The sequence below is a fragment of the Coregonus lavaretus genome (genome assembly GCF_964263955.1).
Source record: "Coregonus lavaretus genome assembly, chromosome: 39".
Lineage (NCBI taxonomy): Eukaryota > Metazoa > Chordata > Actinopteri > Salmoniformes > Salmonidae > Coregonus > Coregonus lavaretus.
Genome location: NC_140026.1, coordinates 30,462,953 through 30,482,060, shown reverse-complemented (window position 1 = coordinate 30,482,060; position 19,108 = coordinate 30,462,953).

The window sequence follows — 19,108 nt, the reverse complement described above, 5'->3', positions numbered from 1 at the left end:
GCCACAGATGTCTCAAGTTTTGAGGGAGCGTGCAGTTGGCATGCTGACTGCAGGAATGTCCACCAGAGCTGTTGCCAGACAATTGAATGTTCATTTCTCTACCATAAGCTGCCTCCAACGTCGTTTTCGAGAATTTGGCAGTACATTCAACCGGCCTCGCAACCGCAGACCACATGTGACCATGCCAGCCCAGGACCTCCACATCCGGCTTCTTCACCTGTGGGATCCCAGGTGATGTTCTAAGACTTTTGAGGGACACTGAGACGCTGTCCGCAAGATTCCTCAACCTGTGTGATGTGGCAGATAACTACACTGCATCAGCAGTGGATGACCCTCAAAGGCTGTTTGAGCTAAATACCACAAGGTAACTTCATAGCTCTCTCTCATGGATTTAAAAGGAATGGAGTGGTGACAGGAATATGGTGGAAACTTTGGTCCCACTTTAAACAAAGTACAACTTACACACATAAAGGTTACTACATAAATGCTTCATGGTGTATAAATATACATAGTGCATTATGTCACATTCGGCAATTCACCTTAAAGTGGGAATGGTTATGTCACCCTTTATATAGTATGTGACATGCTTATAGCTGATATGTGAATCATCTATGTAGTGCTCTACTCTCCGGCTACAAAGCACTAAATAAACTTCAGTTAGTGGTAAATACGGCTGCTAGAATCTTGACTAGAACACCAAAATGTGATCATATTACTCCAGCGCTAGCCTCTCTACACTGGCTTCCTGTTAAGGCTTATTTCAAGGTTTTACTGCTAACCTACAAAGCATTACATGGACTTGCTCCTACCTATCTCTACGATTTGGTCCTGCCGTACATACCTACACGTATGCTACGGTCACAAGACACAGGCCTCCTTATTGTCCCTAGAATTTCTAAGCAAACAGCTGGAGGCAGGGCTTTCTCCTATAGAGCTCCATGTTTATGGAATGGTCTGCCTATTTGAGAGACGCAGACTCGTCTCGACCTTTAAGTCTTTACTTAAGACTCATCTCTTCAGTAGGTCCTACGATTGTGGCCAAGGGGTGTGAAGGTGAACGGCAAGGCACTGGAGTGACGAACCGCCCTTGATGTCTCTGCCTGGCCGGCTCCCCTCTCTCCACTGGGATTCTCTGCCTCTAACCCTATTACAGGGGCTGAGTCACTGGTTTACTAATCCTCTCCTATGCCGTCCCTGTCTCAGTCTCCAGTATCTATGCTGCAATAGTCTGTGCCGGGGGGCTCAGTCTGTCCTATCTGGTGTAATTCTCCTGTCTTATTTGGTGTCTTGTGTGAACTTAAGTATGCTCCCTCTAATTCTCCCGGAGGACCTGAGCCCTAGGACCATGTCTCAAGACTACCTGGCCTGACGACTCCTGGCTGATCCAGTTTCTGCTGTTTTGCCTGTGGCTATGGAACCCCGATCTGTTCACCGTGGATGATTGTCGTTCTTCTGCTCCAGTTTTAACTGTTCTGCGTGCGGCTATGGAACCCTAACCTGTTCACCGGACCTGCTGTTTTCGATCGTCTCTCTCCCTCTCTACCGCACCTACTGTCTCGACCTCTGAATGCTCGGTTATGAAAAGCCAACTGGTATTTACTCCTAAGGTGCTGACCTGTTGCACCCTCTACAACAACCACTGTGATTATTATTTGACCCTGCTGGTCATCTATGAACGTTTAAACTTCTTGAAGAACGATCTGGCCTTAATGGCCATGAACTCTTATAATCTCCACCCGGCAGCCAGAAGAGGACTGGCCACCCCTCAGAGCCTGGTTCCTCTCTAGGTTTCTTCCTAGGTTCCTGCCTTTCTAGGGAGTTTTTCCTAGCCACCGTGCTTCTACATCTGCATTGCTTGCTCTTTGGGGTTTTAGGCTGGGTTTCTGTATAAGAACTTTGTGACATCTGTTAATGTAAAAAGGGCTTTATAAATACATTTGATTGATTGATTTATTGATTGCTTATGAAGCCTTTATGTATGCTATGTAAATCCTTTGTATTACGTTGAATGTGGGACCTAAACTTCTATACTTGCACCATGCCAATGCTTTTGAATGCATGAGGGGGAGTGAATGAGTGCACACTTCTGGGTGAAGGGTAGAGAATCAGAAGGATCAGAACGCAACCAATGACCCTCTTGCTTTTCAAGAAAATCCTCACAGAGTTAGTTGACAGCATGGCAAACCACTGCCAACAGTTTGACATGGTCACACATGGAGTTGGAGCAGGATTTCTAAAGATAGCAGCCCACATCCTGCAGACAGCCATCAACCCAGAAAAGAAAATGTTGGAAATAAAATAAGATGTTGACATCAATTTCATGTATTTGGACAGTACTTTATTTATTCCATTTTATAATGATTTATTTTTTCAAATTAGTGTGAATTTAAATTACTGAGTTAGTTCATATAAGGAAATCAGTCAATTGAAATAAATTAATTAGGCCCTAATCTATGGATTTCACCCCCCCGGTTGTGAGGCCAGTTGGACATACTGCCAAATTCTCTAAAACGACATTGGAGGCAGCTTATGGTAGAGAAATGAACATTCAATTCTCTGGCAACAACTCTGGTGGACATTCCTGCAGTCAGCATGCCAATTGCACTCTCCCTCAAAACTTATTCCGGGAAAATGTGGACCGCCCGGACTTTCAATGTAGCAGACTACAGGGGCGAAGTGGCTACACTTAGCAAACAGGTAGCGAACCTACACAAGCTACTGGGGAATCCACGCCCGCCTACTTTTTCTTTATTTTCCACCCCAGTAGCCAGACGCCGCTCTGGCCTGGTGGAAGTGTCGCCGCCGTGTCGGCTCTCCACAGCCGACTGGCCGGTTCTCTGCAGGGATCCCTCCCAGAAGGGTCTCCCCCTTCCCTGGAGAATGGAGTTGGTGGGATGCTCCCGGATGACTTGGTGGATGTTCCTGTTCTCGATCCTACCAACCAGCCATGGAGATATGTCACTCGCCGTAGAAATCGTAAACAGTGTCCTCTGGCAACAGGGGCCTCCTTGGAGATGTTAAGCCAGGACCGGACACAGATTAGAAACAGCTTCGGTGCCTTCTTCCCTGGGGACTTCCGATTCCAGATCGGATCCGGAGGTACCTGCACCTTCGTCCTCTGTTCTGTCTCCCTCTCTGATGGTTTCTACCTTGGGTTCAGATCCTCAGAGCTCCCTCCCTCAACAGACCGTGAGACTGTCTGAGACTCCGGCCCATTCATCATCCACGATGGATACTATAGCTAGCTTGGATCCATCGGGCCCCATCGTCCCTCGGTCCTCGAGGGGTTTGCGAAACCACTCAAGCCGAAAGAACGGCCAGACCTCCTCAGCCATTGCACCAGCTGTCGTCATGGGCTGTCGTCACTTACTTCCAAGGTCGAGGACCTCGAGAACAGACAGCGGTCGCATCTTCGGTGTGAGAGAGAGACTCCAGAAAGTAGGCTATTGCAGCCTACCCTGTTCATAGCTAAACTGCTACAGGAAATCCTAGGCCTCGATTACGCCCCCACCCTTGACCGTGCACACAAAACCTTACAGTCCGCACTGAAGAATGGGGAGCCGCCCAGACCCATCGTAGTCAAATTCCACTACTTTCAGGAGAAGGAGGATGTCCTCCGTAAGGCATCACGAGCAGCTTCCATCACCCACGACGGCCAGAAGATTTGCATTTAGCCTGACTACACAGCGGCAGTCATGAAGAAGAGGTCAGCCTTCAACGAGTGAGGGGGCTCCTACATTGCTGCCGGGACACCAAGTTCGGCATTCTCTACCCAGCAGTGATGAAGATCACTACACCCTCCGGCGAGCAAAATACATTTGTGGACCAAACCAGGGCCAAATAATACATTGTTCCACACCTACATCCATCCACAGGCGGGCCCATACTCTGCCCCACTAGCCATGCTAACGCATCGAAGGACCAACTAAATAGTGAACTCATCTCTTGATTAGAAACGTGCCTCCACCCTGCCAAAAATAACAATTATTCATCCAGTAACTTAACGTTATGAACAATGATGGTACATTGGGGAGGTATTTGATACACTGCCGATTTTGCAGGTTTTCCTACTTACAAAGCATGTAGAGGTCTGTAATTTTTATCATAGGTACACTTCAACTGTGAGAGACGGAATCTAAAACAAAAATCCAGAAAATCACATTGTATGATTTTTAAGTAATTAATTTGCATTTTATTGCATGACATAAGTATTTGATACATCAGAAAAGCAGAACTTAATATTTGGTACAGAAACCTTTGTTTGCAATTACAGAGATCATACGTTTCCTGTAGGTCTTGACCAGGTTTGCACACACTGCAGCAGGGATTTTGGCCCACTCCTCCATACAGACCTTCTCCAGATCCTTCAGGTTTCGGGGCTGTCGCTGGGCAATACGGACTTTCAGCTCCCTCCAAAGATGTTCTATTGTAAAAGCCCCATGAGAGAATTAGTCCTTTGTGAATTACACAAAATGGTCAGGAGAGAGAGAGAACAATAACTCATACGGCATAAAGAATCGAGCAGATACAATTAAGCGTGTTGAATGATGGCATCAATGACAAAATAGGCAAACTACATTTTAATAAAGATCAAGTTGGGGATTTGATTCAAATATTTAATTACTAACATTGCATGAATTAATATATAAATATGGGGAGTCAATTTAGTATACCTGAATCTGGCAAGACAATCACAATTGAAGATGATAGTGACATATATGATTGGTTATTTATACAATTTATGGAAGTCAGGCTAATAAAATATGTAATCCTAAAATAAATTATAGTAAAATGTAAATGTGATGGAAGTTACATTCCAAGTTTGGCCCTTTTTGTAGAAGTAATATTCCTGCAGGTTATACAAATATTGATTAAGTGTGTTTGGGGAAATAGTATTGTGTGAATATGGAAATATGTATTAATCTGAAGGTTGGATAATAAAAGATAGAAATATGTATGATAATTTGATATACATTTGGATAATAAGCTTTGATATAACATTATCTTGTGGTTCCGTACATCAATGCCCATCATAGTATATCACGAAGTGGTATTGAGAGCGTGATGTTACTTTAGAGAGTAGCGACAAGTCTATATTTTCGGGGAGACTTTGACGAGGTTTCGGGTAGGTTAGAGAACCGGTGAGGATCCCATGACAGGAAGGTCAGTGTCCGGGAAAATAATGTATTTTTTTTGTTACGCTAGGAGTATGCTTGAAGAAGCTGATTTGTGTCGATTGAGAATCGTTAAAAAACACGAAGGGATTGTTTGATGTGAGTACCTAAGGATTTCTAACGTTCTATATGGATTATGTGAAAATATTATGAATTTTATGTGTGTGTAATCGATTACTAGGGATTTGATAAAGTAATAATTACAATAATATGTATATATTAACTTGCTCACCCAAAGGTAGACTTAAGTAAGGGATGGGAAACAATCAATGAAAGTTTTTGGAGTTGGTGCCGTTGATGGATCATTTAATAGAGATAAGGTTTAAGAAATAAATGGCCCATAAGGACTGGAAATTATAGACGTAACTTATAACATAGTACAAAGGCAATTTAGGGTTTCCATTAAACTAATTAGCATTGCGGAGCTAAGGTTATGGAGTAAAGGAATTTAATTATGTCGCAAGGGAAAACATAATCCATTTGATTAAACTCATCAGATCTATTTCCAAATCAATAAATGTGGATTTGACTCGTTGGCTGTATTTGTGAGAATCGGGAGAAGAGGGCGTAGCCAGGGAGAAAATATAATAATTAAACCACAGTTATTTAAACAGTGGTGGATACAGGAAATAGTGCTAATAGAAATCTGGCTCTGAGAATTTGAGATACAGACTAGCCATACACATATACATAAATAAGTCAAAGAAAAAAACTAAAAAGGAAACATTAGGGAACAAATGCAGAGATGATGATTAGAAAGAGAACCACAGGAAAGAAGATATGATATGAGGGGATGTTACATAGGGAAATATACAATGGCAGCAAACATAAAAATAATAACATATGAGGTAAACGTGGAAGAAAAGGAACAGATATAAACAATTTAGATAAAGGAAACATAGAGTAAGTCAATACAAATGGAGGACCATTGGAGAGCAACGCAACGTGGATATTAATAGGGGAAGACAGGGTGATGACTAAGAGAATTGAGAAACAGAAAGACAATGAAATAGCCAGATATTAAGCTGACAAACCATTGTAATTGGGCTATTTGCGGGATTTCTTTGTCATTTCAATAGCATTGTGTCTATGGCATAGACTAAAATCTGGGTTTCTGAGTGTAATTCAACTGTTGGTATGTTTTGCTGAGACAGATACTGCAGCCAGTGTTTGGTTTGGTGATGTAGAATGGACGATTTAGCAGCGTGCTTGGTTCAAATTGAAAGACTCACTTTTTTGAGTTGCTAGCTTAAACTACTGTGAATGGGTTCGTAATTTCAATCACTAAATTGAATATTAATACTATGGATACAAATTGAATATATGCTTGTCAACTACAGCAAGTATTTGGTTTGTTACCTGTAGCCTAATCAGAAAGGACAATTACCTAGATCTGCTTACTTCTAATAATGGTGGATTGGTGGTTTCATAAGAGCTGTGGCTATGATCTTAGTTGATAACAGGGGAAAATAAGAGTATAGTGCCGAAGCACAGGGAAGCGAGTGTGTTATCTTAATGGGAAGTGAAGCAAGAAAGTCGCCCCCCTCCTCCCTCTCTGTGGATGACTTTGTCAGCCATTTTGAAAAGAAGGTTGACGACATCCGATCCTCGTTTGTTAAGTCAAATGACACTGCTGGTCCTGCTCACACTGCCCTACCCTATGCTTTGACTTCTTTCTCCCCTCTCTCTCCAGATAAAATCTTGCGACTTGTGACGGCCGGCCGCCCAACAACCTGCCCGCTTGACCCTATCCCCTCCTCTTTTCTCCAGACCATCTCCGGTGACCTTCTCCCTTACCTCACCTCGCTCATCAACTCATCCTTGACTGCTGGCTATGTCCCTTCCATCTTCAAGAGAGCGAGAGTTGCACCCCTTCTCAAAAAAAGAAAACACTCGATCCCTCTGAAGTCAACAACTACAGACCAGTATCCCTTCTTTCTTTTCTCTCCAAAACTCTTGAGCGTGCCATCTTTAGCCAACTCTCTTGCTATCTCTCTCAGAATGACCTTCTTGATCCAAACCAGTCAGGTTTCAAGACTGGTCATTCAACTGAGACTGCTCTTCTCTGTGTCACGGAGGCTCTTCGCACTGCTAAAGCTAACTCTCTCTCCTCTGCTCTTGTCCTTCTAGACCTGTCTGCTGCCTTTGACACTGTGAACCATCAGATCCTCCTCTCTACCCTCTCCGAGCTGGGCATCTCCGGCGCGGCTCACTCTTGGATTGCGTCCTACCTGACCGGTCGCTCCTACCAAGTGGCGTGGCGAGAATCTGTTTCCGCACCACGTGCTCTCACCACTGGTGTCCCCCAGGGCTCAGTTCTAGGCCCTCTCCTATTCTCGCTATACACCAAGTCACTTGGCTCTGTCATATCCTCACATGGCCTCTCCTATCATTGCTACGCAGACGACACACAACTAATCTTCTACTTTCACCCTTTTGATAACCAGGTGGAGAATCGCATCTCTGCATGTCTGGCAGACATATCAGTGTGGATGACGGATCACCACCTCAAGCTGAACCTCGGCAAGACGGAGCTGCTCTTCCTCCCGGGGAAGGACTGCCCGTTCCATGATCTCGCCATCACGGTTGACAACTCCGTTGTGTCCTCCTCCTAGAGTGCGAAGAGCCTTGGCTTGACCCTGGACAAAACCCTGTCGTTCTCCGCTAACATCAAGGCGGTGACCCGATCCTGTAGGTTCATGCTCTACAACATTCGGAGAGTACGACCCTGCCTTACACAGGAAGTGGCACAGGTCCTAATCCAGGCATTTGTCATCTCCTGTCTGGATTACTGCAACTCGCTGTTGGCTGGGCTCCCTGCCTGTGCCATTAAACCCCTACAACTCATCCAGAATGCCGCAGCCCGTCTGGTGTTCAACCTTCCCAAGTTCTCTCACGTCATCCCGCTCCTCCGCACACTCCACTGGCTTCCAGTTGAAGCTCGCATCTGCTACAAGACCATGGTGCTAGCCTACGGAGCTGTGAGGGGAACGGCACCTTCGTACCTTCAGGCTCTGATCAGTCCCTACACCCAAACGAGGGCATTGCGTTCATCCACCTCTGGCCTGCTGGCCCCCCTACCTCTGCGGAAGCACAGTTCCCGCTCAGCCCAGTCAAAACTGTTCGCTGCTCTGGCACCCCAATGGTGGTGCCAGGACAGCGGAGTCACTCACCACCTTCCGGAGACACTTGAAACCCCATCTCTTTAAGGAATACCTGGGATAGGATAAAGTAATCCTTCTACTGTTCTGGATGATGTTGTGTGTGATTGTTTAGCTTCGTGTCGTTTAATCTATCTTTGTTATTTCTCTTGCTCATTGTTAAGTAAACCTTGACCTTGTTAATTCCTGCGTCTGCATCCTGCCTCTTCATATACTCAGTACGTGTCACAGAATCACACACCAAACGAAAGTGGGTGCAGCAGGAGTTTCCTAGTGCCTCGACCAGCAGCAGCTTGCCCAGTTGAATGCCGCCATGCAGGAAGTGCTCCAAACTCTGCATAATCTGCCCAGCGCTCCGGTTCCACCTCAGGGAGCGGTGATTGCCCCCAATCCACCTGTTCCCGTGCTATCACCCACTCCTGCGGGAACCCTCGCCCTACTGGAGCGCTATGACAGTAAAACTACTCAATGTAGCGGCTTCCTGCTACAGGTTTCCCTTTATCTGGCGTGTGAACCTGGGGCATATCCATCTGACCAAGCCAGGATAGCGCTGGTGATTTCGCTTCTTAAAGGAAAGGCACTGGATTGGGCCACGGCAGTCTGGGAAGGAGAGGAGGCGGTGGCGCTTCCCTACCCCGCGGAACTCGCATGTCGGGACGACGAGATGGACCTTGATACCCTCATCACCACGTCCATCTGTCTTGACGACATGTTGAGAGAGAGACGGCGTTCCCAACACCTCCCGGAGCCTCGACGCTCACCCCATCTGAGCTCTAGAAGCCGCCCTGCTCCTCACCCATGGAGGTGGGCAGCACTCCCTACACCACCACAGACCACAGATCTCCTGGCGGCTCCCTTCTAGGCGGTATGACTCCCATCGCTGCTCCGTGAGTGTTACGTCAGCTCCTATCACCAAACCATTGTTTTTAGTTCCCATAACGGTGACTGGTTATTCCTTCTCTTCCATTTCTACCGCAATGATAGATTCCAGATCAGCGGGGAACCTTATAGATAGGGAGCTGGCCTCTGAATGGGGGTTGCCCACCATGCCACTGCCATCTCCGCTACACGTCACCTCACTGGACAATAAACCCCTTGGATCAGGCACCATTACACACGTCACTCTCCCCATCACCATCACCATTCCCACACTACTGGAGCACCACGAGGAGCTGTCATTCCACATCGTCACGTCACCCCTTCACCGGATCATCTTGGGATTGCCCTGGCTCAGACTACACAACCCCACCATCAATTGGAGCACCAAGAGGATCACAGCCTGGTCCAACTCATGCCGGAAAACCTGCCAGCCGGTGGTTTGTTGTTCCACGTCAATGGAGAGTCCACCCTCAGCCCAACATTCTACGTGATTACGCAGATCTCTCCGATGTCTTCTCTTCATTAAAGGCTACGTGTCTCCCTCCTTACAGGCCCTGGGACTGCACCACTGACCTGCTGGAGGGACAACACCCCCCGAAGATTCGCATTTATCCCCTTTCCATGGCGGAGACTGAGGCCATGGAGAAGTATGTGGTGGAGACCCTGAAACAGGGGTTCATCAGATGCTCTACCTCTCCTGCCTCCGCCAGTTTCTTCTTCGTGGCCAAAAAAGACGAAGGACTGAGACCATGCATTGGCTACAGGGGGCTGAACGCAGTCACCACCAAGTACCGGTACCCCCTCCCTCTGGTTCCGTCGGCCATCGAGCAGCTACGAGGGGCCCGGTAGTTTACCAAGTTGGACCTGAGGAGTGCCTACAACCTGATCTGAATCCGGGAAGGAGACGAGTGGAAGACGGCATTCAGCACTACCTCAGGCCACTATGAATACTGCGTCATGCCCTACGGCCTCGCCAACGCACCTTCTGTGTTCCAGTCCTTCGTCAATTACGGGTTCCGGGACATGCTGAGTAGACAGGTGGTGGTGTACATTGATGATATCCTGATCTACTCTGCTACTTTCGAGGAGCACGTCAGGGACGTGCGAGCTGTCCTACGCCGCCTCCGGGAACACAGCCTGTTGGTGAAGGGGGAAAAATGCGAATTCCACCAACAGGCCATCTCCTTCCTGGGTTACCGGATCAGTCCTCAGGGGGTGTTCATGGAAGGAGTGAAGACGGACGGCGTCAGGTCACGGCCAGTTCCCACCACCATCAAGGGCCTACAGAGCTTCCTGGGCTTCGCTAATTTCTACCGGCGTTTCATCAGGTCCTTCAGCTCCATAGCCGCCCCGCTCACCTCTCTCCTTAAGGGTGGGCCTCAGAAGCTGGCCTGGAACCCTGAGGTTGACGCTGCCTTCAAGAGGCTGAAGGAGAGGTTCACCACAGCGCCCATCCTAAAACACCCAGATCCATCTCGTCCTTTCATCCTGGAGGTGGACGCATCGGAGGGCGTGGGTGCAGTCCTCTCCCAGCGGAACAGTAAGCCAGAGAAAATGTATCCCTGTGCCTTTTTCTCTAAAAAGCTTACCCCCGCAGAGAGGAACTATGGAGTTGGAGACAGGGAGCTGTTGGCAGTGGTCCTCGCTCTGGAGGAATGGAGACACTGGCTGGAGGGCGCAGTCTATCCATTCCGGATTCTTACTGACCACCGGAATTTGGAGCATATACGGGCAGCGAAACGGATGAACTCTCGTCAAGCCAGGTGGGCCCAATTTCTCACTCGCTTCCAATTCATTCTGTCCTACCGCCCAGGATCCCAGAATGTGAAGGCCGACGTACTCTCCAGGATGCACCATACCGGAGAAAGGAAGGATCTGGGGGGCCTATCCTGCCCTCGTCTCTCATCGTTGCTCCTGTCATTTGGGATGTGGACGAAGACATCCGCCTTGCGGTTCAGGAGGACCCAGCGCCTGCCAGCGCCCCTCCGGGGCTTGTGTATGTACCCACCAGTGTCCGTGACCGCGTGCTGATCTTGGCCCACACCACCTTTACAGCAGGGCACTCTGGTATTACGTGCACCCTGCATTCTCTAGCCCAAAAATACTAGTGGCCCAACTTGGCTTCTGATGTCTCCCGCTACGTCAACTCCTGTTCCGTATGTGCCCAAACGAAGACACATCGGAAAGCCCCGGCAGGCAAACTAGTTCCTCTCCCAGTGCCTCAGCGACCTTGGTCACACCTGTCCATAGACTTTGTCACCGACCTTCCACGTTCTGACGGCTTCACCACAGTCATGTTGGTCATAGATCGGTTCTTCAAATCATGCCGTTTTTTTGCCACTAACTGGTTTTCCTTCTGCTCTCCAGGTCGCTGAGGTCCTGTTCCAACAGGTCTTCCGGCATTATGGACTTCCGGAGGACATCGTCTCGGACCGTGGCCCCCAATTGTGTGGAAGGCTTTCCTGGAGAAGATCAGGGCCACGGCCAGCCTCACTTCCGGGTATAGGCCTCAGTCGAATGGGCAGGTGGAGCGCATGAACCAGGAGCTGGGGAGGTTTCTTCGTTGCCACTGTCAGGACCGGCAGGGTGAGTGGGCAAGGTTTCTTCCCTGGGCAGAATATGCCCAGAACTCCCTTGTTCACTCCTCCACGGGGCTCACTCCCTTCCAGTGCGTCCTGGGGTACCAGGCGGCCCTGGCCCCTTGGACACCCAGCCAGACCGATGCGCCCTCTGTCAACGAGTGGTTCCACAGGGCCGGACAGGTCTGGGACACCGCCCATGGCCATTCGCGAATGGTCATTCGTCGGCAGAAGGACCAAGCCAACCGCCACGGCAGTGAGGCCCCTGTATTCCAGCCTGCTCATGTCTGGCTGTCCACAAAAAACCTCCCTCTCCGCCTGCCCTGCAAGAAACTGAGTCCCCAGTTTGTGGGGCCGTTTAAGGTCCTCCGGCTGATAAATGAGGTATCATACCGTCTGCTCCTTCCCTCTCACTACCGTGACTCACCCACTTTTCATGTGTTTCTCCTCAGGCCGGTGGTTCCTGGTCCTCTGGCGGATGCCGTCCCCCGGGGTACGCCTCCTCCGCCCCTGGACATTGATGGGAGTCCGGCGTATGAGGTGAGGGACCTGCTGGACTCTAGGTTCAGTGGGGGACGGCTCCATTACCTGGTCGACTGGGAGGGGTATGGTCCTGAGGAGAGGAGCTGGGTTCCGGCTGGGGACGTTCTGGACCCCAACCTAATTCGGGACTTCCACCGTCGCCACCCTGACCAGCCCGCTCCTTGTCCTCGGGGTCGTCCTCCTGGCTGGCGACGTCCAGCGGCTGGAGCCGCACGTCCGGGGGGGGGTACTGTCACGTCTCCTCCCATTGCTTCCCTCCGGCGCCGGTCTACTGAGCCACCGGTCTGAGCGCACCACCTCGGCAACACCAGAATGGAAACCCAATGCACCCTAATCACCTCCAGCGCACCTGCACCTCATCATCTCATCTCCTCCCCTATTTAGCCCTGGACTGTTCTGGATGTTGTGTGTGATTATTTAGCTTCGTGTCGTTTACTCTATCTTTGTTATTTCTCTTGCTCATTGTTAAGTAAACCTTGACCTTGTTAATTCCTGCATCTGCGTCCTGCCTCTTCGTATACTCGGTACGCATCACATATCTCAACTTATGCTAGATGTGGACAACAGATATGCCTCTTCTCCGACTCCTGAACTCTACAAAGAGAGACTGCTACACCAATCGGAATTGGACAATCTTTCCACTAAATAAACGGAGCAGCTTCTGTTTAAGTCGAGGCAGACATTTTATGAACACGGAGAGAAAGCTGGCAAGTTGTTATCTCACCAGTTTCGACAATCCGCTGCTAGCAGCACCATACCTGAAATCTGTGTTGCAGCTTCTACCGATCCCAAAATAAATCAACAATCAATTTAAGCAATTCTACTCTGCTCTTTACTCGTCAGAGGCTCTTCCTGACACATCTTGTATGCATGCATTTCTAGACAATCTGGACATCCCCTGTCTCAATTCAAATGAACAAACTAACATTGATGCCTCAATAAGCAGTGGTGTAAAGTACTTAAGTAAAAATACTTGAAAGTACTATTTAAGTAGTTTTTTGGGGTATCTGTAATTTACTATTTATATTTTTGACAACTTTTACTTTACTACATTCCTAAAGAAAATTATGTACTTTTTACTCCATACATTTTCCCTTTACTGGCTCAAATAGCTGACCAATCAGCCTGTCCTAAATATTTCTAAAACTAAGAGCAATGTATTTGGGACAAATCATTCACTAAACCCTAAACCTCAACTAAATCTTGTAATAAAAAATGTGGAAATTGAGCAAGTTGAGGTGACTAAACTGCTTGGAGTAACCCTGGATTGTAAACTGTCATGGCCAAAACATATTGATACAACAGTATCTAAGATGGGGAGAAGTCTAGCCTCCTGTAGCTCAGTTGGTAGGGCATAGCGCTTGCAACGCCAGGATTGTGGGTTCGATTCCCACGGGGGGCCAGTATGAAAAATGTATGCACTCACTAACTGTAAGTCGCTCTGGATAAGAGCGTCTGCTAAATGACTAAAATGTAAAAGTCAGTCCATAATAAAGCGCTGCTCTACCTTCTTAACAGCACTATCAACAAGGCAGGTCCTACAGGCCTTAGTTTTGTCATACCTGGACTACTGTTCAGTCGTGTGGTCAGGTGCCACAACACGTGCCGCGTTGAACCAGTTAGCAAGTCGAAAATGTCAGAGTTTCCTAATTCCGACTAGCACGTGAACACGGCATTAAGCCATGGGTAACTGCCAACGTGGAGTGTCTGGAAGTGGGCGTGTCAACAGAAGTGGTAGGATCACCAGAAACTGTATGGAAAGCGTATCCACTAATTGGACAGATTTGTTGCCACTAAAGATAGTTTTGTGTGGCTGCTGTGTTTTCGAACTTTCCGTGTGTGGTCTCGCATCTACTACAAGACCCTGGTGCTTGCCTACGGAGCTGTGAGGGGAACGGCACCTCCTTACCTTCAGGCTCTGATCCTACACCCAAACGAGGGCACTACGTTCATCCACCTCTGGCCTGCTAGCCCCCCTACCTCTATGGAAGCACAGTTCCCGCTCAGCCCAGTCAAAGCTATTCGCTGCTCTGGCATCCCAATGGTGGAACAAGCTCCCCCATGACGCCAGGACAGCAGAGTCACTGACCACCTTCCGGAGACATTTGAAACCCTACCTCTTTAAGGAATACCTGGAATAGTATAACAGTTATCCTTCTACCCCTCCCTCCCCCACCCCCCCATAAAAAAAAGTGGTTGTCCCACTGGCTATCATAAGTTGAATGCACCAATTTGTAAGTCATTCTGGATAAGAGCGTCTGCTAAATTATGTAAATGTAAATGTTGGTTGGCAGAGATGACGGTAAGGAATTTCATTTAGGCTATTTAGGCTAACATTTTGAGCTGTATCTTTGGTGTAGCTACCTAAATTATTCTTAGATGTATACTAGCTAGCTTTTTATTGCTGTCTATCATTTACGTGGCTATAATCTCCTAAAATAAACTAACTATCATGACCAAGAGTACAGTTTGCTGTGAATGAGTGTTAGCTAACGTTATCAACTCATCTAACTAACTAGCTAGCCTACTAAACTTTTGTCATTTATGTTTGCTTGACAGCATATCACAGTTTTTAAAGCCAATTGTATAATTTCCCCTTCTGCCAATTTTTTTCACATATGCCGAATACAACCCGTTCAGACTTTACCATGAAATGCTTACTTATTTTAAGCCCTTTAACAACAATGCAGAGTTAAAAAGTAAGAAAAATTTGCAAAATAAAAGGAAAACAATAAAATAACAATAACGTGGCTACATACAAAGAATACCGAGTCAATGTGCAGGGATGAAAGGTAATTGAGATAATACAGTGCCTTGAAAAAGTATTCACCCCCTTGGCGTTTTTTCTATTTTGTTGCATTACAACCTGTAATTTAAATTGATTTTTATTTGGATTTCATGTAATGGACATACACAAAATAGTCCAAATTGGTGAAGTGAAATGAAAAAAATAACTTGTTTCAAAAAATTCAAAAACAATAAATGACGGAAAAGTGGTGCGTGCATATGTATTCACCCCCTTTGCTATGAAGCCCCTAAATAAGATCTGGTGCAACCAATTACCTTCAGAAGTCATATAATTAGTTAAATAAAGTCCACCTGTGTGCAATCTAAGTGTCACATGATTTGTCACATGATCTCAGTATATATACACCTGTTCTGAAAGGCCCCAGAGTCTGCAACACCACTTAGCAATAGGCACCACCAAGCAAGCGGCACCATGAAGACCAAGAAGCTCTCCAAACAGGTCAGGGACAAAGTTGTGGAGAAGTACAAATCAGGGTTGGGTTATAAAAAAATATCTGAAACTTTGAACATCCCACGAAGCACCATTAAGTCCATTATTTAAAAATTGAAAGAATATGGCACCACAACAAACCTGCCAAGAGAGGGCCACCCACCAAAACTAATTGACCAGGCAAGGAGGGCATTAATCAGAGGCAACAAAGCTTTAAGCCGTACACTCCACAGAGCTGGGCTTTACGGAAGAGTGGCCAGAAAAAAGCCATTGCTTAAAGAAAAAAATAAGCAAACAAGTTTGGTTTTCGCAAAAGGCATGTGGGAGACTCCCCAAACATATGGAAGAAGGTACTCTGGTCAGATGAGACTAGAATTGAGCTTTCTGGCCATCAAGGAAAATGTCTGGCGCAAACCCAACACCTCTCATCACCCCGAGAACACCATCCCCACAGTGAAGCATGGTGGTGGCAGCATCATGCTGTGTTTTTCATCGGCAGGGACTGGGAAACTGGTCAGAATTGAAGGAATGATGGATGGCGCTAAATACAGGGAAATTCTTGAGGGAAACCTGTTTCAGTCTTCCAGAGATTTGAGACTGGGACGGAGGTTCACCTTCCAGCAGGACAATGACCCTAAGCATACTGCTAAAGCAACACTCGAGTGGTTTAAGGGGAAACATTTAAATGCCTTGTATTGGCCTAGTCAAAGCCCAGACCTCAATCCAATTGAGAATCTGTGGTATGACTTAAAGATTGCTGTACACCAGCGGAACCCAACCAACTTCAAGGAGCTGGAGCAGTTTTGCCTTGAAGAATGGCCGAAAATCCCAGTGGCTGGATGTGCCAAGCTTATAGACATACCCCAAGAGACTTGCAGCTGTAATTGCTGCAAAAGGTGGCTCTCAAAGTATTGACTTTGGGGGGGGGGGTGAATAGTTATGCACGCTCAAGTTCTGTTTTTTTTGTCTTATTTCTTGTTTGTTTCACAATAAAGAATATTTTGCATCTTCAAAGTGGTAGGCATGTTGTGTAAATCAAATAATACAAACCCCCCCAAAAATCTATTTTAATTCCAGGTTGTAAGGCAACAAAATAGGAAAAATGCCAAGGTGGGTGAATACTTTCACAAGCCATTGTATGTACATGTAGGTAGGGGTAAAAGTGACTAGGCAATCAGGATAGGTAATAAACAGAGTAGCAGCAGCGTGTGTGAAAGTGTGTCTGTGTGAGTATGACGTCTATATGCATGTGTGTATGTGTGTGTTTTGTGTGTGTGTTGTCATGTCAGTGTAGTATGTGTGAGTGTGTGGGTAGGGTGGAGTCCAGTGAGTGTCCATTGAGCCAGTGCAACAAAAAAAATAGGGGGTCAATGCAAATAGTCCGGGCAGCCATTATCAAGCCCCGAGACTATATCAGTTTGTGGGAACACATTGAGTCTCACGTATTGAAGGCTGTGCCGCATAGAGGTAAACACATGTAGCTACAGTAATTGTGCCAACATATAATTTCACCTCCCAGTAAGGGGGGGAGGTGAATAATGATGTTACAGATAGCTACACATAGGCCTACTAGCCACATAAAGCCTACCATTAATTAGACTAGGTCAGCACCTGTCATCATCACATGATACTATGATTAATGCATCCCCTTCCATGAACACTTAGTGTTTCGTTTTTTCCATTTCAGAGGGATGACTGTAAGTCGCTTTGGATAAAAGCGTCTGCTAAATGGCATATTATATTATATTATATCTGTGGATGCTGGTGGCGTTTCTCCGTCTGAAGCAGTTTGACGTGAAACAGAGTTCTACAGAGACCTGTAACACAGGGGGACAGGACCGGCCTTCAGAACCTGTGTATCACGCTGCGTCATACGAAGACCAGCCGTGTGTGCGGGCGGCCTCTGATCTCTCTGCCCGGAGAGGAGCGTCAGTATAGAAGAGGTGGAGCTGACACAGAAAGAAAGGGAGGAATACGAGCTGGCATGCACAGAGGGACGCACCACCATCAGCAGGTACATTGTGGAGGGGACCGTCCTCAGGAACTACGTGGATGTTCTGGCTATCTTGGTCAGGCTGAGACAATTCTGCTGCCACCCTGACCTACTGGGCAAGACCACTACACACACAGGTGTGGTAGCTGTGACACACACAGGTGTGGTAGCTGTGACACACACAGGTGTGGTAGCTGAGTCCGATAGAGAGGCTGACAGTTCTAGTACATTAGCGATCGGTAAATTGCTGTGTGCCGCTTCGGCCACCAAGATTGTCTGGCTTGTGCGCGTGCTGGCAGCATTACCTTACCGTGAAATGCTTACTTAGAAGCCCTTAACCAACAATGCAGTTAAGAAAATACAGTTAAGAAAATATTTACTAAATAAACTAAAGTAAAAAAAAAAAAAAAAGGGTGCATTGTTGGTTAAGGGCTTCTAAGTAAGCATTCAGCGCATGTGACAAATACAATTTTATATGACCTGGTGATGTAAAAGTCTAATAATGACATTATCTTCCATATTCCTACAGATACCTTGTAACTGGAGATTCCTTCAAAACGATTGCCTACAGTTACCGTGTAGGGCACTGCACGGTTGGGTGACAAGGGCCATCTGGGAATGCCTCCTGGGGGAATTCAGGCGTGTGTGAAGGCTACCTGTGTCCTGCATAACTTCATGGGGATGGAACCAGGAGGGGATCTGCAGCTCGCCGCCGTGTGCCAGAAGGGAGGTCTGCTTCTCTGCAGGATGTTGCAAGGATGGGGTCCAACAATGCAGCAGGGGAGGCAATCAATGTGCGGGAGATCTTCACCTCTTACTTCTTCGAAGAGGGTGCTGTTCCCTGGCAACACCATAGACTACACCAGTGGTTCCCAACTTTTTTGGGTAGTGTACCCCTAAAACACTTTGACCTGACTGAAGTACCCCCTCATGCATGTGTGACTGGTGTGATTCCTAGATGAGGTGTAAATTTGACAAAAATGTTGTTTACGCACCCAGTCAAGTTTGGCAGACATTTGCACCATAGGAGCTCTGTCAACATCACCTGTAAAAAGTTAGGTGTCGAGCTGCTGGAAACAACTTATTTCCCCATCTTCACATTTCCTCTCCCACTGTTTGATCTTCTTCATGAATCCACACACGTTGTCATACATATTTAGAATGCGTGCATCTTTACCTTGCAGAGTTAGATTCAGGTTGTTCAGTTTGCTGAACACATCAGTTTGCTGAACACGGCCACAAGGGGGTGTGAGTGCTCAGACAGAAAACCACTTACTTCGGCACGCAGCTCAAAAAGTCTCTGTAGTGTTTTCCCTCTGGATAGCCAACGGATGTCGGCGTGAAGCAGCAGCTGCTGGTGCTCAGTCCCACTGTAATCACAGAGCCTTTCAAACAGTCAGTGATTCAGAGGCCCAGACAAGATCAAGTTAATCATTTTCACTGCGTCATTCAAAACATCATGTAACTCAGGACTCATTCTCTTGCTGGCCAATGCCTCTCTGTGAATGATACAGTGGGATTTACCTTCTTTATGTGGGCAA